Source organism: Giraffa tippelskirchi, chromosome 12 (assembly GCF_054371585.1).
Source record: "Giraffa tippelskirchi isolate mGirTip1 chromosome 12, T2T-mGirTip1v1.2.pri, whole genome shotgun sequence".
Lineage (NCBI taxonomy): Eukaryota > Metazoa > Chordata > Mammalia > Artiodactyla > Giraffidae > Giraffa > Giraffa tippelskirchi.
In genome coordinates, this window is record NC_137286.1 from 56294729 (window position 1) to 56307605 (window position 12877).

The 12877-nt window shown below is 38.6% G+C and overlaps 1 long non-coding RNA gene across 1 annotated transcript; it reads right to left on the minus strand.

Annotated features, from left to right (window-relative positions):
- Positions 1-482: 482 nt before the first annotated feature.
- On the minus strand, positions 483-5226 carry LOC145530367 (uncharacterized). Its single transcript, XR_014071709.1, has 2 exons — positions 5079-5226; positions 483-717 (listed from the first exon to the last, which is right to left on the minus strand). It is a non-coding gene; the product is annotated as an uncharacterized LOC145530367 (long non-coding RNA).
- Between the last annotated feature and the right edge of the window lie 7651 nt (positions 5227-12877).

Here is a 12877-nt window from a genome sequence, read left to right on the forward strand (position 1 = left end):
GTAGCACTATTTTGCTAAGAAACCATTTATGGAACACTGTAGTTACTGATCTTAATTTCTTCCCAACCAAAATCCATGCATTAAACCCCTAAGTGTAAAAATATGATTGCTCAGTCTTTTGTTGTCAATCCACTCATTTAATAAAGATTTATTTTATTTACTATATTTTAATTGGGGCTTCCCTGATAGGTCAGTTGGTAAAGAATCCACCTGCAATGCAGGAGTCCCTGGTTTTATTCTTGGGTTTTGAAGATCTGCTGGAGAAGGGATAGGCTACCCACTCCAGTGTTCTTGGGCTTCCCTTGTGGCTCAGCTGGTAAAGAATCTGCCTGCAATGCAGGAGACAGGTGTTTGATCCCTGGGTTGGGAAGATTCCCTGGAGAAGGGAAAGGCTATCCACTCCAGTATTCTGACCTGGAGAATTCCATGGGTCGTATAGTTCATGGGGTGGCAAAGAGTTGGACACGACTGAACGTCTTTCACTTTCACATATTTTAATAAATAAGTACACAAATAGCATCTTGAAGATACAGATGACTCAGGAGCAAACAGTGGATAACTATGAATGACCATTCCTCATCCTGCTCATCTATTTTTGCATTTTTCTCTAAAGAAGGGCTCAGTACCTCCCCCCTGATGAGTGTGGGATCCTTGCATTCATCTGTCCTCATCTGAGATGTACAGCAAGACTCGATGACTTGTTTGGGAGGGTAGAAACTGAAACACAAAGAAGGAAAACACCTTCATGTCCTAAATTCCCTGGTTATCCTCAGATGAGATTTCCCCTCGTTTTCTCTTTGCCTTTCCCATCTTACGTGTCTCAACACCAGAGTAGACCTAGTTCTGACATTTACTGGCCAGGTAGGAATAAGAGTGTGTCTTACATGGTGGCTGTGGATTTTCAATGAGATAAAGGAATCATGTGCAAGTCCTCGGTTCAGTGTTTATGAGAGTAAGTAGTCAATGAGCATCACTGTGGCACCCTCTTCCTTCAGGGATGATGTCCCCCAGGGATTGATCTTGGTCCCCTTTGCTTCCTTATCTCACCTAGACTCCAAATTCAACCCCCATGCCAGTGCCAACAACCCCAGATCTGTGTCCTCTTTTATGACTACTCTTGAGGGCATTACCTCTGCTCTTTGATCAGCTGAGGACCAGAGCCAGAACCACTGATGTTATTTTAGGGAAAACAGTGATCTTCTTTGACAAATCTGCTCTTCATTCTTTTCCTCCATATTCTCCTTTTTAATGATATTGACTCCCCTCTCTAGCACCAGCCGCAAGGCCTGGGGACAACTTCTGAGCCTTCCTCTGTCACCCACCACAGCAAAGCAGAGGACAAATATGATTAATTCTACATATCCTTCCCTCTCTCTGTCTGCACTTTCCTAACCACAGTTCAACTGCTCTTCATTGTGGGTTGGCTTGGATTACTGTTAAAGCTGTCCTACTGGCTCCCCCACTTCTGATTGATTTTTCCCCTGACACAACTCCTATCAGGTTGCTGTTGTTGTTTTTTAGTCGCTCAGTCGTGTCCGACTCTTTGCCACTCCATGGACTGCAGCACACCAGGCTTCCCTGTCCTTCACCATCTCCTGGAGCTTGCTCAAACTCATGTCCATTGAGTCAGTGATGCCATCCAACCATCTCATCCTCTGTCGTCCCCTTCTCCTCCTGCCTTCAATCTTTCCCAGCATCAGGGTCTTTTCAAATGAGTCAGCTCTTCACATCAGGTGGCCAAAGTATTGGAACTTCAGCTTCAGCATCAGTCCTTCCAGGGAATATTCAGGGTTTATTTCCTTTAGGATGGACTGATTTGATCTCCTTGCAGTCCAAGGGACTCTCAAGAGTCTTTTCCAATACCACAGTTCAAAAGCATCAATCCTTCGGCCCTCAGCTTTCTTTATGGTCCAACTCTCAAATCCATACACAAATACTGGAAAAACCATAGCTTTGACTAGATGGATCTTTGCTGGCAAAGTAATGTTTCTGCTTTTTAATATGCTGTCTAAGTTTGTCAAAGCTTTTCTTTCCAGGTTAACCTTCTTAAAACACAGCTTCTACCCACTGACTCTCTGACAATATGTCATTTCCCACAGGTTAAGTCCAACCTTGTCTATGTGGCATTAAGGCATCAATGCCTTTTCACCCACATTTCCACAATTTGGCCTTTCAGGATAAATACTCCTCATTCCCAACCCACCGCACTTTATATCCATATTTTTGCTCATGCTCGTCACTCCACAGGAAAGGCTCAACTCTCCCCACTTCTCTGGGAATCCTACTAGTCTTCAATGACCCTGAGATGCCACCCCTCCACCCATACTCCTCTGATCCCCATTCCTAAGCTGAACAAACTTCAACAGGTGCTTAAGAAACATTACATAGATGACTAAGATGAATTAGTGAATAAACAAGTGCGTAAATTGAAGAATATCTCATCATATATCACAATGTTGTAACATAATCAACATGGTGTCACTCTGGATAACTCCTGCTGGGCCAAAAATGTAAACAACAATCCGGGAAAGACAGTAGGAAAAGAAAAATCACGATTCAGCAGCCAAAGCAACAACAGTAACAAAAATCTATTTTCTTGAGATTTGTTTTCTTAGAATCATGTTTTTAATGACTAGAAATCAACTTGTGAAATTATTTAATGTCAAGGTTTTATTTTGTCTATTGATCAACATATCTGTCTTTATACCCAGATCATATTATCATGATTATGATAGCTTTATGGTAGGTTTTGAAATCAGATAATTTGTTCAACTTTTTCAAAATTATTTTGGCTCTCTAGGCATTGCATTTATGCTAATTTCTAATACTTAATCACATGTAATTTACAGGATATGTGAATGATGGGTTAGTAGACTCTGTTAACTATTAGAAGAATGGCCCTGTAAATTTTCTAAACAGGTGTGTTGACAAAAGCTGTTATTTTAAAACTATATACATACACACACACACACACACACACACGTATAGTATGTATAAATGTATGTATATAGTGCATGAATTAATGTATATGTTGCATTTGTGAATGTATGTATATATTGTATATATGTGTGGTATGTATGTATGCATGCACTTTTTAAAAAGTGAGTTCTCTGCCTCCCTATAAATTGATGGTCACTGGTACTCAGGATTCTGTGTAATGCCTGTTTTGTCCCAGCCCGGGCCATCCTCTGTGAGCTGGCCTCCCTCACTGCTGGTAGGTAACTATGTGATATATAACTTGCAAGCAGTCCTGCTGTTTGTTACTGGCAATTAATCTCTCTGGTGCCTTTCTTCCATTCAGACTAAGCCTTTATGTTCTAAATCCAGCTATTCTAACGCTCCCCACTTGTGCTGTGTAGAAAAGACTCAGACTGGCAGATTATCGCAGGGCAGTTAAGCATGTAATTGCTCAAATGAGTTAAAATCCCTTCAAATATCTGTCTTTGTACCTCATCACACCACTTCACGGACTCAAATATTTGACAATTGATGAAGATAAACTAAAGGGGCCTTCATTAGCTACCAACCACCGTGACAAGCTTCTTTCAGCGAAAGGCTGGTGAATTTTGGAACTTATTATCTACTTAAAAACTGCAGGAAAGCAGAAAAATACTTCAGTGAACTTTAGAATAGAGAAAGCTAGATGCTTTCCATGGAAGCAGGGGTCAGGGGAAAAAAAACAAAAACACCTCCTGGTTTGCTAATCTAAGACTGCACTTGTTAAAAACGCGGAGTGAGACAGGTAGGTGCGCTTATCCAATAAAGGAAGGGAAATATTATCACATCCTCATAGGCACCATCATTAATGATCATGTATTAAATTTAGAGGTAATTACAGAAAGGGAAGGTGGGTGGCAGAAATCCAGGGCTATGCAGAGGCTGATCTTAGTGTGTGGTTGCCTGCCTGCCAGGAGACGTAACCCCCGGCTCAAGGATGAATCAGGTATTGTGTTGAGTGGGTGTCTTGGGAAATGCATGGACCTTTGGCATAAACCCCAGCAAATCCTCTGACTTTCAGGGACCTCACTGCTCCATACTAAGCTGTTCAGACCTCATGCCAAGAAAAACAGGTGCTAACATGACCAGCAGGCATTTAGGGTAGAGTAGATGCCGAATTTGAAGTGTGATGACCCTGCATCTTACCATTGTGAGATGTTGGGCAAGTCACAGCTTCAATTTCCCTATGTATAAGCTTACAAATTCATATGGTGTATGATGTTTCTGTGAGGATTAAATGAGGGAGTGTTTGGTACATCATTGGTCATTAATTTATAAAATGGGGATATCTAGAATTTTGTGCTATGTATTTTATAGTTAATGGGAACCTGCAAACATTTTTCCATAGATAATTGAAAAAAAACTCAATACTGCAAACATTAAGCATGAAAAAAAATGGTAGAAATGTATGAAATATTTGATTTTTTCAAGATTGGTTTTCATTAGCTTAGGGTGGCTGGGTTGCTCTGATCTCAGTAGTGGAATGAATGTCCTTGGTTACCAAGCAGCGCCTGTGGCCAGACTCACCCAACCGGACTCATCTTGGCCACCCTTGCTCTGGCCAGGAATTATTTCTCCTGGCTGGTTAACAATGTGGCTGGTTAAAAACCAATAGTGAGTGGACATTTTTGAAAGAGTCTTGACTTTATTAAAATTCTTCTAGTGTTCTATTTTTGAATAGGATGTTAGCTTTTGTTTAGATATAATAGCTCTAATTAAACATTTAAGATATTCAAGGAAGAAAATGATGACATTAAACCATTATTAACTTTTATAGAGGATAGGTACATTAAAATACAAACTGTATAATCATTCTGTTGCCACATTTGTGTGCATATATACATACACACATATACACGCACACATACATATGTATATGAACTGTAACAAAAGTTCAGCCATAGTTCTGATATTCTGTCCATATTGATGATTTGATTCTGTTTGACCTTGACCATTGGAAGGCTGAGCCTTCTGGAATGGCTATTTTCTAGCCATAGAGTATAATTAATGATCAAATAGATTGCTGTCATATTTAATAAGTGTAAGTAAAACAGGTAAATAATAGAAACAGTTTCTCTCACCTTCTCCCTCTTCTCACACACTCTTGTCCATAAGTCTGTTCTGTATGTTTGCATCTCCATCGCTGCTCTGTGAACAGATTCATCAGTACAATTCTTCTAGATTCCACATTTATGCATTAATATACAATACTTGTTTTTTTCCTTCTGACTTACTTCACTCTGTATCATAGGCTCTAGATTGGGTGAGATAAATGGAGAGAGTAGCACGGATATGTATACACTAATATATATAAATAGCTGATGGGAATTTGCTTTATGACTTAGGGAACTCAAACTTGGGCTCTGTAATAACCTAGATGGATGGGAATGAGTGGGAGGTGGGAGGGAGATGGAAGAGAGAAGGGACACATGTACACCTATGGTTAATTCATGTTGATGTATGATAGAAATCAAACCAATATTATAAACTAACCATCAACAATTGCAAATAAATAAATATTAATAATAAAAACCAGGTATGTATTTTGAACATACTGTTTTGTTTTAATATTCAACTTTTTGTAGAGATAAGTGATCTGCATGCAACATTAAGTAATGTTTTATTTTATATTTAACGGTGAAATGCTAATAGTCACATATAGATAGTAAGATTTGAATGATACAATAATCAATTATTTAAAAGACTGTTATTTTTATATGTAAAAATTGAGATTTGCAACTTTTAATAACCTGCCTCTTGAGAAACCTGTATGCAGATCAGGAAGGAACAGTTAGAACTGGACATGGAAAAACAGATTGGTTCCAAATAGGAAAAAGAGTACATCAAGGCTGTATATTGTCACCCTACTTATTTAACATATATGCAGAGTACATCATGAGAAATGCTGGGCTGGAAGAAACACAAGCTGGAATCAAGATTGCTGGGAGAAATATCAATAACCTCAGACATGCAGATGACACCACCCTTACGGCAGAAAGTGAAGAGGAACTAAAAAGCCTCTTGATGAAAGTGAAAGAGGAGAGTGAAAATGTTGGCTTAAAGCTCAACGTTCAGAAAACTAAGATCATGGCATCTGGTCCCATCACTCCATGGGAAATAGATGGGGAAACAGTGGAAATAGTGTCAGACTTTATTTTTTTGGGCTCCAAAGTCACTGCTGATGGTGATTGCAGCCATGAAATTAAAAGACGCTTACTCCTTGGAAGGAAAGGTATGACCAACCTAGATAGCATATTAAAAAGCAGAGACATTACTTTGCCAACAAAGGTCCGTCTAGTCAAGGCTGTGGTTTTTCCAGTAGTCATGTATGGATATGAGAGTTAGACTGTGAAGAAAGCTGAGTGCCGAAGAATTGATGCTTTTGAACTGTGGTGTTGGAGAAGACTCTTGAGAGTCCCTTGGACTGCAAGGAGATCCAACCAGTCCATCCTAAAGGAGATCAGTCCTGGGTGTTCATTGGAAGGACTGATGTTGAAGCTGAAACTCCAATACTTTGGCCACCTCATGTGAAGAGTTAACTCATTGGAAAAGACCCTAATGCTGGGAAGGAATGGGGGTGGGAGGGGAAGGGGACAACAGAAGATGAGATGGCTGCATGGCATCACTGACTCGATGGACATGAGTTTGGGTAAACTCTGGGAGTTGGTGATGGACAGGGAGGCCTGGTGTGCTGCGATTCATGGGGTCGCAAAGAGTCCGACACGACTGAGTGACTGAAGTGAACTGAACTGAACTGAATAAACTAGATTGATATTTAGTAAATAGATTAGAATATTTGGGGGCCCCAAATGGTAACATTTTAATAAAAACAGAAATAAGACTAATAGGGATAAGATTATGTAATGGTTCCAAACTTCATAGAATTCTTTTGGGCTAGAATTTATAACATTTAGGAATTATAAATGTTATAATTTATAGGAATTATAAATTATACTTTATATATTTCAGGAATTATACTTGTGTTTAGCTATTTAATTCCACTTAGGCCAAGTCTTCAAAATAAAAGTATGTTTAGATAATTTGTCACATCTTGTTAGGATGGATTAAAAGCAGAATGTCAACTTTGCCAACTTCAAATTTCTCAGGAAAAATATTTTAAAGCTAGGTACAGTAATATTCACAATGAATCTTCATTTCAAACATAAAAGAGAACATAGAATATAAACAAAAGTAATCAAGATGCTGCTTCAGGTACCTCTAATGACCTCAGGTTGAAAAGCCTGTTTGGTATCGCAAATGTGCAGTGTAGTGTCAAGTATGATCCGGTTGCTGACAATCCTGAGAAATGACTGTTCTTACACCCTAATGTCATACTTGAAATTTGAATCTGGAAGTTTTTAAATAACAGTATTAGTATAAACATTTAAAAATAAATTTGCATAATTATTCTGTAAGCTGTTGGTGTCATGTAGCATCAGTCTTGGCTTGGACCAGTTTATGTATTAACTGTGCATGAGTGCGTGTGTGCTAAGTCACTTCAGTCATGTGGCAACTCTTTGCGACCCTGTGGACTGTAGTCCACCAGGCTCCTCTGTCCATGGGATTCTCCAGGGAAGAATAATGGAGTGGGTTGCCATGACCTCTTCCAGGGGATCTTCCTGAGTCAGGAATCAAAGCCTCATTCTTATGTCTCCTGCATTGGCAGGTGGGTTCTTTACCACTGGCACCACCTGGGAAGCCCAACTATTAAAATGTATACATATAACAATATACATACAATAATGCCATGGTATGACTACCTATCCTTTTTTTTTTCTTTAACGAAGTTTTATTCCTTTAGTTTAATCAAGAAAAGATCCACATTTTTAAATTATTTCTTTGGACACTTATTTAGGTCTTTAAATAGTTTTAATTGTTTGACTTCTTAACACACTCCTGAGGCCTATACTCTTGACTTAGTTGCTAAGTGAGGTTCTCTAAAAAAATTCTGTTATTACATTTTTAATTTATATTATTTTTAATCATGAGTTGTGAGATTAGTTCTTAATTTGGTTTTCTCTGCTGGCTTGTCAGTTACTTGAATCAAGGGTTGATTCAGAAAATGATATTTGGCACTCTACTCTTCTAGGCCAGGAAGAATGTTTCACACCATCATTTTAAGGAAGGTGTGAAAGGTACAATTCAGAAAAGGAAAAATTGATAACCTGGACTTCATCAACATTAAAAATATTTTCTCCACCAGAATCCACCTAACATGATGGGAAGACAAGCGGCAGACTGGGAATAAATATTTGCCAAACATATAGCTCACAATGGAACACTCTCTAGAATAAAGAACTCAAAACTGGACAATTAAGAACAAATAATTCAATTAGAATTTGAGAAAAATATGTAAAGATACAATTCAGCGCCACAGAGGATGTATAGATGACAATTTAGCAGATGAAAAGTTGTTTATAATTATTAGGGAAATACAAATTACCACCATGAGATACACTTCATTACACTTCTATCCGAATGGATAAAATGAAAAATAAATGACAATACCAAATGCTTGTATGAATACAGAGAAACTAAATCACTAATAGGTGAGGAAATTTAAAATGGCATAGCTACATTTGAAAACACTTTGACACTTTCTTAGAAATCTAAACATGCAGTTATCATGTGACCCAGCAATTACATTCAAAACATTCCAGAGGAGGAAAAACTATTACACAGAACCTGTATATAAATGTTTATAGTAATTTTTCCATAATATCCTAAATTTGAGCAACCCAACAGGCAAATATTTCAACAAACTATGGTATGCTCATACCGTAGAATACTACTCAGAAATGAAGGAGTAGGTAGTAGGTCTGTGTATCACTCCTTCTAGTGATACACAGACAGCCTGAATGAATCTCCAGAGAATTATACGAAAAAAAGAAAACTAGTCCCCACAGGTATGGTCCCATTTGTATAACATTCTTGAAATAACCAAACAATAACAAGGGAGAAGAGACTAGTGCTTTCCAGGGTTTGGGAGGGGTTTGATACAGAAAGGAAGTGTGTGTGTCTATAAAAGGGCAAGATGAGGAATCTGTGTGGTGATGGATCTGTATCTTAAATGTATCAATGTTAATCTCTTGGTTGTGCTATCATTTGTAAGTTTTGTAAGATGCTAACAGTGGGAAAAATTGTGTGCAGAGTACAAAATTTGTCTTCATCATTCCTTACAACAGCATGCAAATCTGTAATTATCTCCAAATATAATAGTTTAATTAAATGCTGCTTCTGCTGCTAAGTCGCTTCAGCCGTGTCCGACTCTGTGCGACCCCATAGACGGCAGCCCACCAGGCTCCCCCGTCCCTGGGATTCTCCAGGCAAGAACACTGGAGTGGGTTGTCATTTCCTTCTCCAACGCATGAAAGTGAAAAGTGAAAGTGAAGTCGCTCAGTTGTGTCCGACTCTTAGCGACCCCATGGACTGCAGCCTACTAGGCTCCTCCGTCCGTGGGGTTTTCCAGGCAAGAGTACTGGAGTGGAAGGTTGTCTACAACAAAAATGGTAAAATAAAATGAAATAAAATGCATGAAAAATTTGTACAAGAATGAAAAAGAGGAATTGAGAATGTATTATTATAAGATTCTTATGATTTGTTATTTGAAGATAAACTGTTATCAATTAAATATACTTATTGTCAATCCTAGAGCAACCACCGGAGAAGGCAATGGCACCCCACTCCAGTACTCTTGCCTGGAAAATCCCATGGACGGAGGAGCCTGGTAGGCTGCAGTCCATGGGGTCGCTAAGAGTCGGACATGACTGAGCGGCTTCACTTTCACTTTTCCCTTTCATGCACTGGAGAAGGAAATGGCAACCTACTCCAGTGTTCTTGCCTGGAGAATCCCGGGGACGGCGGAGCCTGGTGGGCTGCCGTTTATGGGGTCGCACAGAGTCTGACACGACTGAAGCGACTTAGCAGCAGCAGCAGCAGAGCAACCACTTTAACAAAAGGTAATAGTGGTGGGAAAATGCAGTAAAATTTATTAGATAAAAATGAAGCTGGAAAAAAGAGGGAGAAAAGGAGCAACTAACAAGTAAATAAGCAGAAAACAAAAATAATTAGGTAGATTTAAAAGTATCCATTTTATTAATTAGATTCAATATAAAGGTTTAGACATTCCAATTAAAAAGAAGATGTTATCACATTGTATCAAAGAAGCAAGACACAACTCTGTTATCAATAGAAAACCTACTTCAAATACAAAGAAATAGGCTAAAGGTAAAAAGGCTGGGGAAATGTAGTATATAAATCATAATCAAAAGAAATGGAAATGTTAATGTCAGACAAAATATACTTAATATAATGGAATATAGCAAGTGACAAAAGAGGAATTGACATAATAATGAGATTAATTCATCAAGAAAACATGTATCAATTCTAACAACAAATCTCTAAAATACATGAAACAAAATTTGATGGAATTAAAGCAAAAGGTATACCATATTCTGGGCTATAAAACAAACTTCAAAAATCTAAAGTAATTAAAATCATAAAAAGTATTTTCTCTGACCACAATATAAACTAAAAATCAATAATATAGTCATATCTGGAAAATCTCCAAATAATTGAAAATTAGAAGGTAAATTAGAAAACACTGTGGCTAAAAATGAAAGCACAAATTCAACAAGAAGGAAACAAGTAACTAAGTCATAAAATGAGAATAAAATCTGAACCGATTACTTATCAAATAAAATATACAGATGGAAAGCATAGTGAAAGATGATTAGGATCATCTGTCATTAAGGAATTATATATTTTCAAAAATTATGAGATCCCATCATACACCTGTAAGAATGGTTCAAACTCCAAACACCCACAATATTAAAAGTAAGCGAGGATATGGGGCAACAACTACACTTCACTCATTGCTAGTAGGAATGAGAATGGTACAGCCATTTGGAAAAGAGTTCAGCAGCTCCTTACAAAACTAAGCATACTCTTACCAGACGATTCATCAATCGTGCTCCTTTGTACTTACCCAAATGAGCTGACAATTTACGTCCACAGAAAAGCCTGCACACAGACGTTTTTTATAACATTTATTCATAATTTCGAAAACTTGAAAGCCACCAAGACATTCTTCACTGGTGAATGGAAAAATAGTCTGTGGTATATTCATACAATTGAATTTCAGTTAGTGATGAAAAGAAATGAGCTATCAAGTCAGAGAAGGCATGGAGGAACCTTAAAAGCATATTGCACAGAGTGAAGTAAGCCAGAAAGAAAAACACCAATACAGTATACTAATGCATATATATGGAATTTGAAAGATGGTAACGATAACCCTATATGCGAGACAGAATAAGAGACACAGATGCATAGAACAATCTTATGGACTCTGAGGGAGAAGGTGAGGGTGGGACGTTCTGGGAGAGTAGCATTGAAACATGTATATTGTCATATGTGAAATACAACACCATTCCATGTTCGATGCATGACACAAATGCTCAGGACCGGGGCAATGGGATGACCCAGAGGGATGGGATGGGGAGGGAGGTGGGTGGGGGGTCCAGGAAGGGGAACACATGTAAACCCATGGCTGATTCATGTCAATGTATGGCAAAAACTATTACAATATTGTAAAGTAATTAGCCCCCAACTAAAATAAATAAATTTATTAAAAAAAAAAAAAAGCATATTGCTAAAACTGCCGACTATACTTCAAAAACGCAATAATCGAAACAGGGTTGATACTGGCACAGAGGAGGCAATATTTATACAATAGGGAAAAAGTGCTCTCTTCAATAAGCGGTGTTGGGAAAACTGGACATCCGTATGAAAAAGAATGACGTGAACATTCTTTTCTCACACCATATACACAGACTCAAAGTAGATTAAAGACTTAAGACCTCCATAGGCATTTTTCAAAGAAGGCATGCAGATGGCCAATAGGCACAGGAAAAGATGCTCAAGAACATAATCAGCAGGGAGATGCAAATCAAAACTGCAATAAGATATCATCTCACATCTATCAGAATGGCTATTGTCAAAACACAAGACAAAAAACAAGTGTTCACGAGGATGTGGAAAAAAGGGACACTTATTACACTGTTGTTGGAAATACAGTGTTGCCCACTATGGACAATAGTATGGAAGTTTCTCAGAAAACTAAACAGAACTACTATATGATCCAAAGAGTCCTGGTATAGAAACCCCCCCCCAAAAAAAACAGACAACTGTTATTTGGTAAGACATATGCACCCTAATGTCCATAGCAGCACTATTTTCTTTACAGTAACCAAGATATGGGAGAAACTTAAGTGTCCACCAACAGATGACTGGATAAAGATGTGGTACATATATATTGCTGTTGTTGTTCAATCACTAAGTCAAGTCCAACTCTTTGTGACCCCGTGGACTGCAGCACGCCAGGCTTCCCTGTACTTCACCATCTCTCAGAGTTGTATATGTGTGTGCATAGGTACTAAGTCACTTCAGTCATGTCCGATTCTTCGCGACCCTATGGACCATAGCCCTCCAGGCTCCTCTGTCCATGGGATTATCCAGGCAAGAATATTTGAGTGGGTTGCCATGCCCTCCTCCGGGGATCTTCCCGACCCAAAGATCGAACCTGTATCTCCTACGTCTTCTGCATTGGCAACCAGATTCTTTACCACTAGTGCCACAGGTTCGGTCTCTGGGTGGGGAAGATCCCCGGAGGAGGGCACGGCAACCCATTCAAATATTCTTGCCAGGAGAATCCCATGGGCAGAGGAGCCTGGCAGGCAACAGACTGTGGGATCACAAAGAGTCGGACACAACTGAAGCAACTTAGCAAGCCCATGAAATGAAAAAAGAATCATCTTTTCAAAAAAGATGCTTAAACACTGGATATCAATGTGTATACATATACAAATGTTTTTTTAGACCT